A 12,724-nucleotide genomic window follows, 5' to 3' on the forward strand; every position below is an offset into this window, starting at 1 on the left:
CGAACTAAATGCTTTCTGTTTCAGGTGTTCCTGTTGTTCTTGACTGTTTCCATGCTATTAGTGGGTGGAGTATATTATGGAATACAATCGTTATTGCCTTCTGCTTCACCTACTTCTTCTTCTGAACCAAAATCTGTTCCCACTGTTTCTCCTCATTCCTTTCAGCCTCTACCTCAACACGAACAGGTTAGACGTGCGGAATTCATGAACAACTCCTTTGTCCAGCTCCTACATCAACATCAGTTGGTGATGAATACTACCAACTGTTGGGTGTGTGGTTTAATGCCACATACCATGGATAGGGGAATTCCGTACTTGGTCCTTCCTTATAGTTCCCAGGGGTCAGCTCGAGCATTCCAAACTATGTTTCGTAGCGCACTAGATTCCTACCCCCATCGAGAGCCACGCACTGCAGATCATGGTCCTGGCCCGTACCACAAGTCTTTGGCAAGAGCGATTGCCGATTTAGACAGAGATATTTTTGACGCATCGCTCATCCCAGAGGAAGAGGTGTGAGCATACAGAGATTTCAGTGAGGCTGAGTATAGCATGTCAGTGGGTGATCGGCAGCTTAAAAGCTCGTCTCCGATCTGGATCGTACCCCATCTCGGTAACTTCTGTTTGAAAGGTCTTGGCCGAAGCCCGCGAGCCCAGCTCGGGAGGAGTGCCTGTACTGAAACGTATGTTTTACCAACGGCCTCTTCCCCTGTTCTTTTGACTGCCAAGGGTACATATTTTGTGTGTTACGATCGCGCATATACATGGTTGCCTCGTGACTTCTCAGGCACCTGTTATATTGCGAATCTGTTGCCACCGACTTTCACCGTCGGATCAGACTATCACAAGACCAGAGTTGTGAGAGGTGTTATTAGCGAAGAAGACACTGCCGGTCAAGAAGCAGGAGACTTCTTTAAGGGTTTCTTGCCGTTTTGGGGACCTATGATCAATAGTAGGAACCTGAGACAGTTGACTCGAGTGGTGTTATCAACTGCTAATATCACTGCAAGTGCCCTTGGTAATATAACAGCAGAGCTTCAGGCGGACAGGCTTATGACGTTGCAAAACCGTATGGTTTTAGACGTTGTTCTTGCAGATAGAGGTGGTGTATGTAAGGTGATCCATTCGAGTTGCTGCATTTTCATTCCTGATAACGCTCCAACTGTCTATCAAGCCATCTCGAAGTTGCATAAGATCTCCGAGTCCATACACGTGGACGTATGTGATTGGACGCTACTAGGATGGTTTTGGGGCTTGATGTCGATGTGGGGTTGGAAAATTCTGATGATCATTGGGGTTGTTGTAGCATTTCTGTTCACGTGTTGTCTTTCTGTACAGTGTGGTCCTGCCTTATGTGGCCTCTGTGCTACGACGTGTATAAGACGGCCACCTGTTACCAAGGAAACATTGATGGATAGAATAATGTTGCAGCAACATCTGGATGGTCTGATGAATATCGAGATCGATTCTGATATCGACTAGTGCTTGCCTACATGAGGGCAAAAGGAGCGTCTGAGGTTCCGTGACAATTGTAAGTGGTGTTTTCGACTCGTTCGAATATGGACGAGTTTGGTATCTATGAACCGCAAATGACGAGTTTAGTGGGTGTACGCGTTTTCGCTACGCTAACTTGAACCGTTCGTCTGTTTCGTGGGTTTCTTCATCTGAACCCACGGGTTCCATTTTAGATACGGCATCCATTTTGTCTCTTGCCCTCAAGTAGCCAGCGAACGGACGCTGTCCGCTTCGTGACCCTGGGATTCCCAAACTCTTGCGGAAGACACGTGTTCCTTTGAGGGTGTCTTTATGACGAGGGGGATGACACTGCAGAGGCAGATGGCCTCGCTCGAGGCTTATCTTGCCGTGCCGGTCTATTGTTTCAGCCGTGCATTCATTAGGCACGTCTCCTTTGATCCTGCAATCGTGTTTCCGATATCACCCCCCTTACACTCTTTTCAATCTGTTGACTATCTTTGTCTTCCCATGCACCTGTTTCTGTCTTCTACTTTAACTCGTTTACAGCCGGAATGGAATGCACTCATGGTGGGATAATGTACAGTTGGGAACCGGCGATGCCACTGTAATTATGTTCCGGGATCCTGAATACATGAAAACGACCCTTTTGAACTTTTCTGTGGGAACTGAGTCGTAACCTTTTGTTTGCCATGTTGATTGATTGCCATGTTGTTCTATGGCAAAAAACTGTATAAAAGGAGCGATCCACAGTTGCAATTTGAAGCAGTCTCCTAGAACCTACATGCGTTGTACTTCTTGTGACTTCTGTGTTCCCTGCAGTAAATAAACCTCGATCTTTGACGCCGAAGGAAGTGTCCGGTGTCTCTGTCATTTGTACGCCGGAACAGGTAACCCACGAAGGTTTCAGGTGTTGTCCCCTGGCACCGCTGGGCCTTAGAAAAGCTCAGTCCTTCACATCGGTTGGGTCATCTTCATCCTAACTCAAATAAGCCCCATGGTATTATAATGCTCTTTTTGGAATTTACTGACCTTATGCATGTCCTAAACGCTGTGAAAATTAAACGTTGTCTCATTTGGTCTGGACACAATCTTTTTATTTCACAGGATGTCTCTAATGCAGCTAATGCCTATTGAAAAGAATTCTTGGCTCTTCGTCCCCAGATGAGATACTTGAACATTCAATATGGCATTCTTCATCGGACGGAGAGCTGGATGCCCTTGCACTCACGGAAACGTGGCTGGAAGATTGCTCTGTGCCGGATTTAGTGGCGGCGCTACCAGACAACTATTTGGCACTCCACTTCAATAGGGAGGGAGCCAAAAAAGGAGGGGGAGTAGCTCTCCTCCATCAAGCTCGTCTCCGCGCTGAAAGATTTCTATCAGAAACCTTGGGGGGCGCAGAGATCCTAGGAGTCAAACTTAGACAGGGGGCGGCGTGTGTGGTGTTTCTGGTGGTTTACCGCCCGCCTGGGGCTTTGCCGGACTTCCCTGTGCTGTTTATTAGACTGCTGCAGGATTTGCGGTCGAGATACGATAAATTGATTGTCGTCGGAGATTTTAACTACCACTGGGAGAAATCCCCTAAAGAAGGTCAAGCACTATTAATTGAGGAGGCAACCTCCTCCTTAGACTTTACTCAGCAGGTGAATGGACCGACCCATGAGAAGGGACACATGCTAGACTTAATCTGGACTACTATGCCAGTCCAGGACGCCACAGAGATTTTGCCATGCGTTTGGTCTGATCATTCGTTAATAAAATGTAAAATCCCTCTGAACGGTCATCCGCCCAAGCTGGGTGAAGGTTGGAAAATGGCCCGGAAATGGAGAAATCTTGATGGAGAGAGAATGAAGTCTTTCCTACAACAGTCTCCGCCGTTAAAGGAGCAGGGCGCCAATGTCGATGCCCTTTGCGGACATCTTCACCACAAATTGGGGAGAGCCATTGAGTTGGTGGCACCCCTTCGTAGGGTGAAGAAGGTGGATAGGGGAGCTGGGGCCCCTTGGTATAATGACTCCCTACGTGACATGAAACGTGGGGTGAGGAGGAAAGAACGTGCGTGGCGGAAGGAATATGACGCCACTGCTAGGAAAGACTACACGTCTTCCCTGGCGTCCTACAAATCAGCCATTCAAACCAGAAAGGCGGTCTTTTTCGAGGAGAGAATAGTGGCAGCTAGGAATCCACAGAAGGAAATCTTTCGGGTTCTGTCAGAACTCAGGACAAACAAGGAGCAAAGCACTGAGTTCACCCAACAAGATTGTCAGAAGTTCCAGGACTTCTTTGTGAGTAAGATCTCCGACATTCTGGGAGAAATCGCTGCAACTATAACCCTCGATTGTCCTAGCCCACCTGGTTACATTGTTCCGCCAGTTCTCACTCCGTTAGCCGAGTTCCCTTTAATTATACAGCAGGAACTGACCAAGATTACGGACCGAGTTAAATCCGGTTCATTGGTGGATCCATGTCCGCCTGAAGTATTCAAGCTAGCACTTCCGGGCATTGAAGAAGAAGTCTTGCACTTACTGAATACTTCTCTCCACACAGGACAGGTCCCTTTAGCATTTAAGGAGGCTCGATTGATCCCTTTGCTAAAAAAACCTGGTTCGGACACAAAGTGTCTAAAGAACTTTCGTCCCATCTCCCAGTTGCCTTTTCTGGCTAAGGTAATTGAGCAGCATGTGCTGGTATCGCTCTCAAAACATCTTGACAGTAACAACCTGTTGGAGGCCAATCAGGCAGGGTTCCGTGCTAATCATAGCACGGAACTAGTCATGCTATCAATTCTGGATGAATTGAGGAGCCGGGCAGATACTAAAACACCTAGCGCCCTGGTACTATTAGATCTCTCCGCGGCGTTTGACACCGTGTGTCATGAACAACTTTTGTCGCGGCTGAGGTCTTTTGGTATCAGAGGTACAGCCCTGGCATGGCTTGCATCATTCCTGCAGGGCAGGACACAAAGAGTTCAACTAGGGGACCTGCTTTCCACCTCCGCGCCTATTACCTGCGGGGTCCCACAGGGCTCTGCTTTGTCGCCCCTACTCTTCAACATCTATTTGCAGCCTTTGATTGCACTCCTGAACAGGATGGACTGCCTAGTCTATAACTACGCTGATGACACCCAGATTATCATCCGGCTAGAGGAAGGTCCAGGAGCGTCTACCAGGCTACAGGACATACTTAAAGCCACGGTTAATTGGATGTCTAAAAACTCCCTAAAAATTAACCCGGATAAGACGGAAGTGTTGCCCATTTCCATCACGGGCAACCCCTGGAACGAGAGATTCTGGCCTGTAGAGCTGGGTGCACCACCGAAACCAGCGGTAGCAGTTAAAAGTTTGGGTCTGTACCTGGATGGGAAACTATCCATGGAAAAACAGGTCACGACTGTAGTAGGAACCTGCATTGGTTTAATGCGGCAACTGAGAAAAATATCGGCACTGCTATCGTTCTCCACCCTGAAACAGGTGGTTTCAGCTACAATCCTGGCCAGACTGGATTATGGAAACTCCCTGTACATAGGGTTACCCCAGCGGCTGCTGGATAAGCTACAGGGGGTTATGAACGATGCTGCCAGGTTGATCTACAAGAAACCTAGGATGACCCACTCATCCCCGCTGATGCAGGAGCTTCATTGGCTCCCAATTCGGCAGAGAGTAGTTTTCAAGGGACTGTGTATAGTGCATAAGACGCTGTACGGGAATGCACCAAAATACCTTAAGTCCAGAATTTCTCTCTATACGCCGAGCAGGACTTTACGCTCTTCGGATGCTACTCTCCTATCCCAGCCCCGGTTTAAACTGGCCACGGTAGGGGGACGTGCTTTCTCTAAAACACTCCCGGCTCTGTGGAATAAATTGACCCCAGATCTAAGGAAGGAACGCAATTTGTTAACTTTTAGGAAAAAGCTAAAAACTGTTTTATTCAAACAAGCATGGAGCAGTCACTAGGTGCACTCCAAGATCAAGTAATATGCTCATCCCTACTAGTTAATTTGGACAATCAGCGCTTAGAGGCCCCGGTGGCTATAACGCGCTATACAAATCAAATAAATAAATAAATAAATAAAATGTATCTGCAAGATTACTCATGTAGAAAACTCTCTCTCTTTTGATGATCCTGCTAAACTACAACTTTTTCTATGTAGTATTTCATCTCGCAACATGGAGACTAACGAGTGAATTCTTTTTCAGTTTGCTGTTATCTTAATGCGAATATGTGTAATATAATGTAACAAGGATTTCTAAAGCGCACTGTCACTCTACGGGTATCCTGGCGCTGAGAATAACAGGGGTTCCCCTACATGCACATATTTACCCACCAGTTGAATTAACCTGCACTACATCCTAAGGAAGAGATAGGCTTTAAACGTCTTCCTAAACTGAAGGAACTCTTCTAATTGCCTGATGTTGGGCTGAAAATTGTTCCACAGATGGGCCGCCGCACAACTAAACATTCTCTGTCCAAACCTAGAGGTTTTGATTCTGGTAGTACAGACCAGATGAGCTCTAGAAGATTGAAGATTTCTTACGGGAGAATGCCAGACAAATTTTTGCTGCAGTGGCAATGGTCCAAGTCCAAATATACACAAATATACAAATATATTTGTATTGTTGGTTCTATTAATCTTCTTTATTGGCTACTTTATCCTACCCTTGTTTCCCTATATTTTCATTCTATTTGTCTCCACTACTTAAGAGATTCTTTATTGTTTTTGTTCTTGTGATGTCCTTGTTCTCGGTGTTAACATGCTCTTCGTTAACCGTTCCACTTCAGATCTGAATTTTCTTCCTTGGTCTGTCTACTTCTTCTCTCCTTCTTATTTTCCCTCCTCTTTATTCTTTTGTTCCCTGGTCCTTCTTCCTCTCTGCCTCTTTTAACTTTTTTTCCTGTTCTCACATGAGTGTGTTTCTAATTCACTCTTCCAGTCAATTATTTCGCTTTTGTCTTATATTATGATGTAGTTCTTATTAAATGGTGTCATTTTGTCTCCCTTATTGTATTTACAGCCCTTTATACCTACTTCAGTGTTCTCCTACTCAACCCGCAGCATGTTTAATGTTGTTTCGTAGCATGTCCATGGTCTTGGTCACCCTGTAAAGCATCAAAGGGTACTATCTCATTTGTCTAAATTTAATTTGCATGTAGCTTTTTTACAGGAAACGCATTGCAATGATATTGAATGTCTCAAAACTTAAACATCAATGGGTCAACCAGGATATTTTTCCCCCTGCTGTTAATCGCAAAGGTGGTGTTGCCATTTTATATTGTAAATCTCTTAATACTCAACTTTTATCTACTGAATGTGACTCGAATGGACGATGGGTTTTGGTTGACACTATTATATTTCAAAAACAAGTGACGTTTTTCAATATTTATTGACCTGTTAAAGCTGATCCGGAACATTGGCATAGTATCAAAGTGAAATATCATTGTTGCTGGCGACTTCAATGATTTATTAGATCCCTTTACTGATAGAAAATGTAAATGCAAATTTAAACCTGATAATTCCCATAAAGCTTTTCAATCTGCCATTTCTTCTCGTCCATTCTTTGATGTGTGGAAAACTTGTAACCCTGGTATATTTGAATTTATATTTCTTTCTAATGTACATCATAGTATGTCTCTTATTGACTATGTTTTGGTTTCTAAATCTCTTCTTCCCACTATTCAATCATCAGAGATTGGCTCTATTTTCATTTCTGATTATGCACCTGTCCTGTCCTCATTTGATATGTCCTTGATTACCCCCAAACAGAGCCGATGGCGTTTTAATAACGCTTTATTATCTGGCCAATCCTTTACCTCAGAAGAGACCTAGTTTATTAATGAATTTTTTCAAATTCACCATTCTAAAGGCACCTCTATTCCTAACAACTGGGATGCTTTTAAAGCTTCTTTCAGGGCCTTCACCATCACCTACTCTGCCAAGAAGAAAAAAACATTAAATGCTGTATGTATTTCTACCCTTCAACATATAAAACTCTTGAACACACCTACTTTACCTCCAAATCTTCCTCGAGTTTGCAAGATTTGATTAAAGCTAAACCTACTTTAAACAACATTGCCACGACTGATGCTTGTAATGTCTTCCTTAAAATCAAACCTAAATATCATGGTGGCCAAAATAAGGCTGCTAAATTGTAAGCCAACTAATTAAAAATTAAATCAGAGAAGAGAACTGTTGGTCCCATTCAATGTAAACATAGTAATGAGATGTTGTCTCAGATCCCAACATTACTAAGGCGTTCCAGTCTTATTACAAACAGTTATATACTGAGGATACTAACCCTTCTGTTGATGATGTGAGTCTTTTTTTCAGGGTCTCCCTCTAGTCCTCCATTCATTCCTGACACTCTCTCCTCCCTAGGAAAAGATATTTCCCTTTTAGAAATTACTGATGCTCTCAAATCCTTAAAGAAGGCCAAAGCTCCTGGCCCTGGCGACTTCACTGTTGAACTTTTCTTATTTTTTTCCACCATTTTTGGCCCAAATTACTTGAACTATATACTTCTTTTTTGTCTAAATCTAAAGCTAGTGGTTCTTTTTTAGAAGCTCTTATAATTATTATACCCAAACCGGATAAAGACCCTAAGTTATATAAAAATTACCGACCCATTTCGTTAATGAACTACGATTGTAAGATTCTTGCAAAAGTTTTAGCATCCTGGTTGAATGACACCATTACCCTTGTAAGTAAACCAGATAAATCAGGTTTTATCAAGGGTAGACTTGCTTCTGCTAACTCCAGCATGTTTTCTAATATCCTTGCCCTTGGGAAAAGCATACTTCTCCCCTCGCAGCCTTGTCACTTGATGCCGAGAAAGCATTTGATCGTATAAATTGGCAATTTATGTTCTCCACACTTTGTTGGTTTGGGTTTGGTCATACATGTATCTCTTTAATCATGTTGTTATATACTGACCCATGTGCCTGTGTGTTTGTCATTGGCCATTTCCCCCCTTTTTTAAACTTCATAGAGGTACTACACAGGGTTGTCCCTTATCCCCAATATTTTTTTTCCCTATGCCTAGAACCTTTCCTTGAACCAATCAGATACAACTCTGGTATAACAGGTATTAAGGTCAACTCTCAAGAAGTAAAACTTTCTGCGTATGCAGATGATGTTTTAATTTACATGTCTAATCCCTCTACGTCCATTGACTAATTTTTGCAAGAGATTACTATTTTTTCCAAGATTTCTAGTTATAAATAAAAATGTATAAAACTGAAATCTTGCCACTAAATTCCTCTTGTTATCATTATATGTTTTACAAGACAAATTTCACATGGTGCCCTCAAAAGATTAAATATTTGGGAGTTTGGTTTTCTTCCACTATACCTGACACACTTGTTCAAAATTTCACCGCTCTAAAGGCTAAACTCCTACAGTTATTATCTACCTGGAATGCTCCAGGCCTTACAGGAAATAGAGGCGGACCACATTGATTCACAGCCTGTAGATGAGGGAGGGATGTCTGTGTGAGGGATGGGTCCAGCGTCTGTGGATCACTGTAGCACTGGTTACCCATACATGTACCATCTAACATCCGGGAGGGGCATCGCCTCAGTCAGCGTGGGGGGACGACCATCAAGCCAGTGACATGGACTGGGACGTCAGGGATGGGAAAGAGATAGGGACAGGGTGGATGATACTTCTACAAATATTTGTCAACGCTGCTGTTACTAGTTTTGGGTTATAATTGTTTTTTTTTATTTTATCTATATCATCTGTCAAATTGCCCACGCTGAATGACCTGAAATGACAGCGTACTAATGGACTCGAGATGCTACGGTATTGTAGCCTCTACCTCCGGCAAGCTGGATGGACTATAGGAGACCTATTTGTGCCTGATTTAAGGAAGTCACTGACATGCATATAATGTTTAGTACTTACTTGATTGGAATGTCTTCTTTATGTCGGTAATTGATCCAATGTATAGTTGGCCTTTTCGACTGTAAGTTGCCTTTCACGGTGATGTATAATTGAAATCAATAAAACAGATTTAAACAAAAAAATAAATCTGGGCCTCGGCCTGCTCTCAATCTAATACAAGTGACACATTTGACTTGATGCAGCATTTTTGTAGTTAGACTAATATATTCCATCATCTTCAGAACAAAGTTAAAATTCTTTGCTTTCATTTTGTGTATTGAGACGTTTTACGGAGTGCAAGCTCCACTGGAAAGGCACTTTGTAGTAGTGCAATAAAGACTAAGGGGCATATTAGCAAGGGCCATATCGCCGCTTTAGTGGGACTTTTTTCCCGCAAAAGCAGCAATATTTTTATCGCCCTATTAGCAAGCTGTTGCTAACAGCAGTTAGCGACAGCTTATAGGCGAATACTACAGGTTTGGGGCCCGCTTTGCATATCAGCGATATTTATCGCTAATGACATGCAAAGTGGGCATACCCAACCTGTTAGCGACTGAAAGCAGTCGCTAACACAGCTATCGCCTATTAGCAAGGCAGGCGAAGCGATAAAAAAATTTGTGCTAAGCGCGAATATCGCCAGAACCTAACGCCTGCTCAGACCATGACTTAACCTATATATCCAATGGGAGGTGGATATTCAGGTTAAGTCCCCATTAGTGTTAATGCCTGAATATCACTGGATTTCCAGAGATATTCATGCATTGAGCCGCTATCGCTGGATATTTTATCGCTTTAGAGATAAACGTTGCTAATAGCACGTTATCTCTGCGATAATATCCGGCGATAGGCGGCGATAAAAAAAATGCGGTAAGCGCATTTAGCGATAATTATCGCTATTTGTTGCTAATATGCCCCTAACTTTCTATAGGTGGTGTTGAGTTTACCAAAATATTGTCCCATTGCCCTTGTACGTAAGCCGTTAAGAATGCTCTTTCATTCACAGCTAATAGGCAACCAATTCTCTCACTAAGTATCTTTGGAGGCAGTCCTCTCTATATGAGGTGAACAGGACATTGCTACTTTAGTTTCCTTAAAGAAATTAATGTGGGGATCAGCCCCCCTTGCTTTGACTTCATTTAAATATAGGACTAGAAGAGAGAATAATTTGCAGATGAATCCGTGGCATGGTACCAGCAAAAGAATGACAATTCTTAAGTGGATATATAGAAAGCACCTAGAAAAAAAACGTTTTTTGAAACACACCCAAAGGTATGCAAAGAAAACCAGTTGTGTGGAGCATGTACTCCTCATTCAAATGTGTCTAATGACTACACAAGATGAAGGTACAGAAGGTAAATTATCTTTGAGGAAGGTGGAACACCGGAGTGCAATCACTAAAGCTGTGTCGACATAATTGTAACACTTGTAGCAGACTGAGAAAAGAATAAATGAGTGTGAATGTTCATAGTTTTTATGAAAACGAAAATAGGGGCAGGCCTTATATAATGTTCTCTTATCACAGTTTTAGTGATAACATTGTGCAATAATGCTCCAGGTATAACTAGTTAAGTCTTGTGCATACCCTTTTTCCACAAACTTTATTGCAGTTTTTATATATGCCGTTCATATACATTTATATAAGGATAAGATAAGAAATGAAATACTACTTTTAGCTTTACAGCATTCAGCTGACAGTGAAGGAAGAAGTGCCCAGAACATATATACCAGATCCCCGTCCAATGCCTGGCACCTGGGGCAAGCCGCTTAGGCCCTTCGGAACATCAGTTTGATTTTGTGGGGCATGAGGTAGGCCCTGTGAAATATAGAAAATTGTATACATTTAAAAGTGTATTAAGTGAGACCTCTTTAGGATACTGTAATAGAAAGGACCATTCTTTATATGCTAGCACCTGCCTCCCAATTGCGCCTGAGTAAATCCAGGGTTTACCCAAGATGAGCACGTAGTCCTTGGTACAGCCATCTAACCAGGCGTCTTCTGTGTCCCATAGTGTGTAGTGCTTGCACCAACTGATTCGTCCCAGGCTGAACAACGTCGGGAGACTAATACCTGTGGATATATCCAACAATGCTACCGTGTATTAAGAACAGGGTATCTGGTAACCCATGAGCCTGTGTAAACTCAAGGTGAGGCATTAATGAATCATCCGCAAAGAGAGTACCCAGAGTCAGCACATCTCCATGATCCCAGGGACACAACATCCCAGCTGTCAGGTTGCCCAAAGGAGTGGGGAGGCCACACAAAGATATATTAGGGGCACATGGAACCAGTAAATGTGGGTTTCCAATAGGAGAGAGCTGTACATAGCAAAAGGGAACTTCTGGTGAGCAGAGGAGCACGGACATAGTAGCATGTGTAATTGTCCACTATTGAGCATCGGGGTAGTATAACTAATTTTCTCTAGATTGTGGCCTGCCAGCCAACCATTGTAGTTGTCCCGCTATGCAGTAGGTTTTCAAGTCCGGGGCACCCATGCCACCATCGTCAGGCAGCAACTGTAGCTTTTTTTTTTTTTACTTTATTGTGCATGTAAATATAGTTACATTTACGGGCCTACAACCACAGGGGCCGGCCTCTAGACAAGGCAATAGCAATCAACATTTACCACAATTCCATCGCCGACATCCTAGAGGTACGGCAGTAGTGCAGGATAATATTCATAGCAACTCAGGATGGAGCCAGGATACAATAGCATTTTGTTTTTTTATAAAAGAAGAACAAAGAAGAGAAACAAAACAAGTCTCAAGGCCAAAGACATTGAACATGAAGTTGCGCTTGTACGGGGGAAGCCTCAGTTGCAAGATGAACAAATTTGTAAATGGTGGAGTTGGTCAGGGGGTCAGTGGGGAGATCAAAAAGCAGTAATAAATAAGAATTGGACAAGGAATGCCGGATCAGGGGGAGAAGGAGGTGTCCGGAATATCTTCGAACGGGGGTGTACATATGTTCCCTCGATAGGTGTTCCACTGACTCCAAATTGCAGTCCACGCCCTAAGCTTGCCCCTAGCCAAATGCACAGTCTTCTCTCTGAACATACACCAATCCATATTTTCCTTCCATACTGACACAGTGGGCGGCCGCCGGGAACCCCACAGCTGCGCAATATCTCTCTTTGCGATCATGTTCCCAAGGGCCGCCCACCGAGTCTGGGCGACGTTGTAATCATTCGGCTCCCACACATTCAACAAACATCTCCGGGCCTCAGGCAGCAAAGCAATCCCGGTGACACACTCCATTACAGCATGCACTCGATTCCAAAATGCGGCCACCTCCCGGCATTCCCAAATGATATGGAGGAAAGTAGCACTCAATCCACAGCCACGCTTGCATAACCCATCCTCAGAAAAATCCAT

This window comes from Lissotriton vulgaris, chromosome 1_1 (genome assembly GCF_964263255.1).
Source record: "Lissotriton vulgaris chromosome 1_1, aLisVul1.2, whole genome shotgun sequence".
In the NCBI taxonomy this organism is placed as follows: domain Eukaryota; kingdom Metazoa; phylum Chordata; class Amphibia; order Caudata; family Salamandridae; genus Lissotriton; species Lissotriton vulgaris.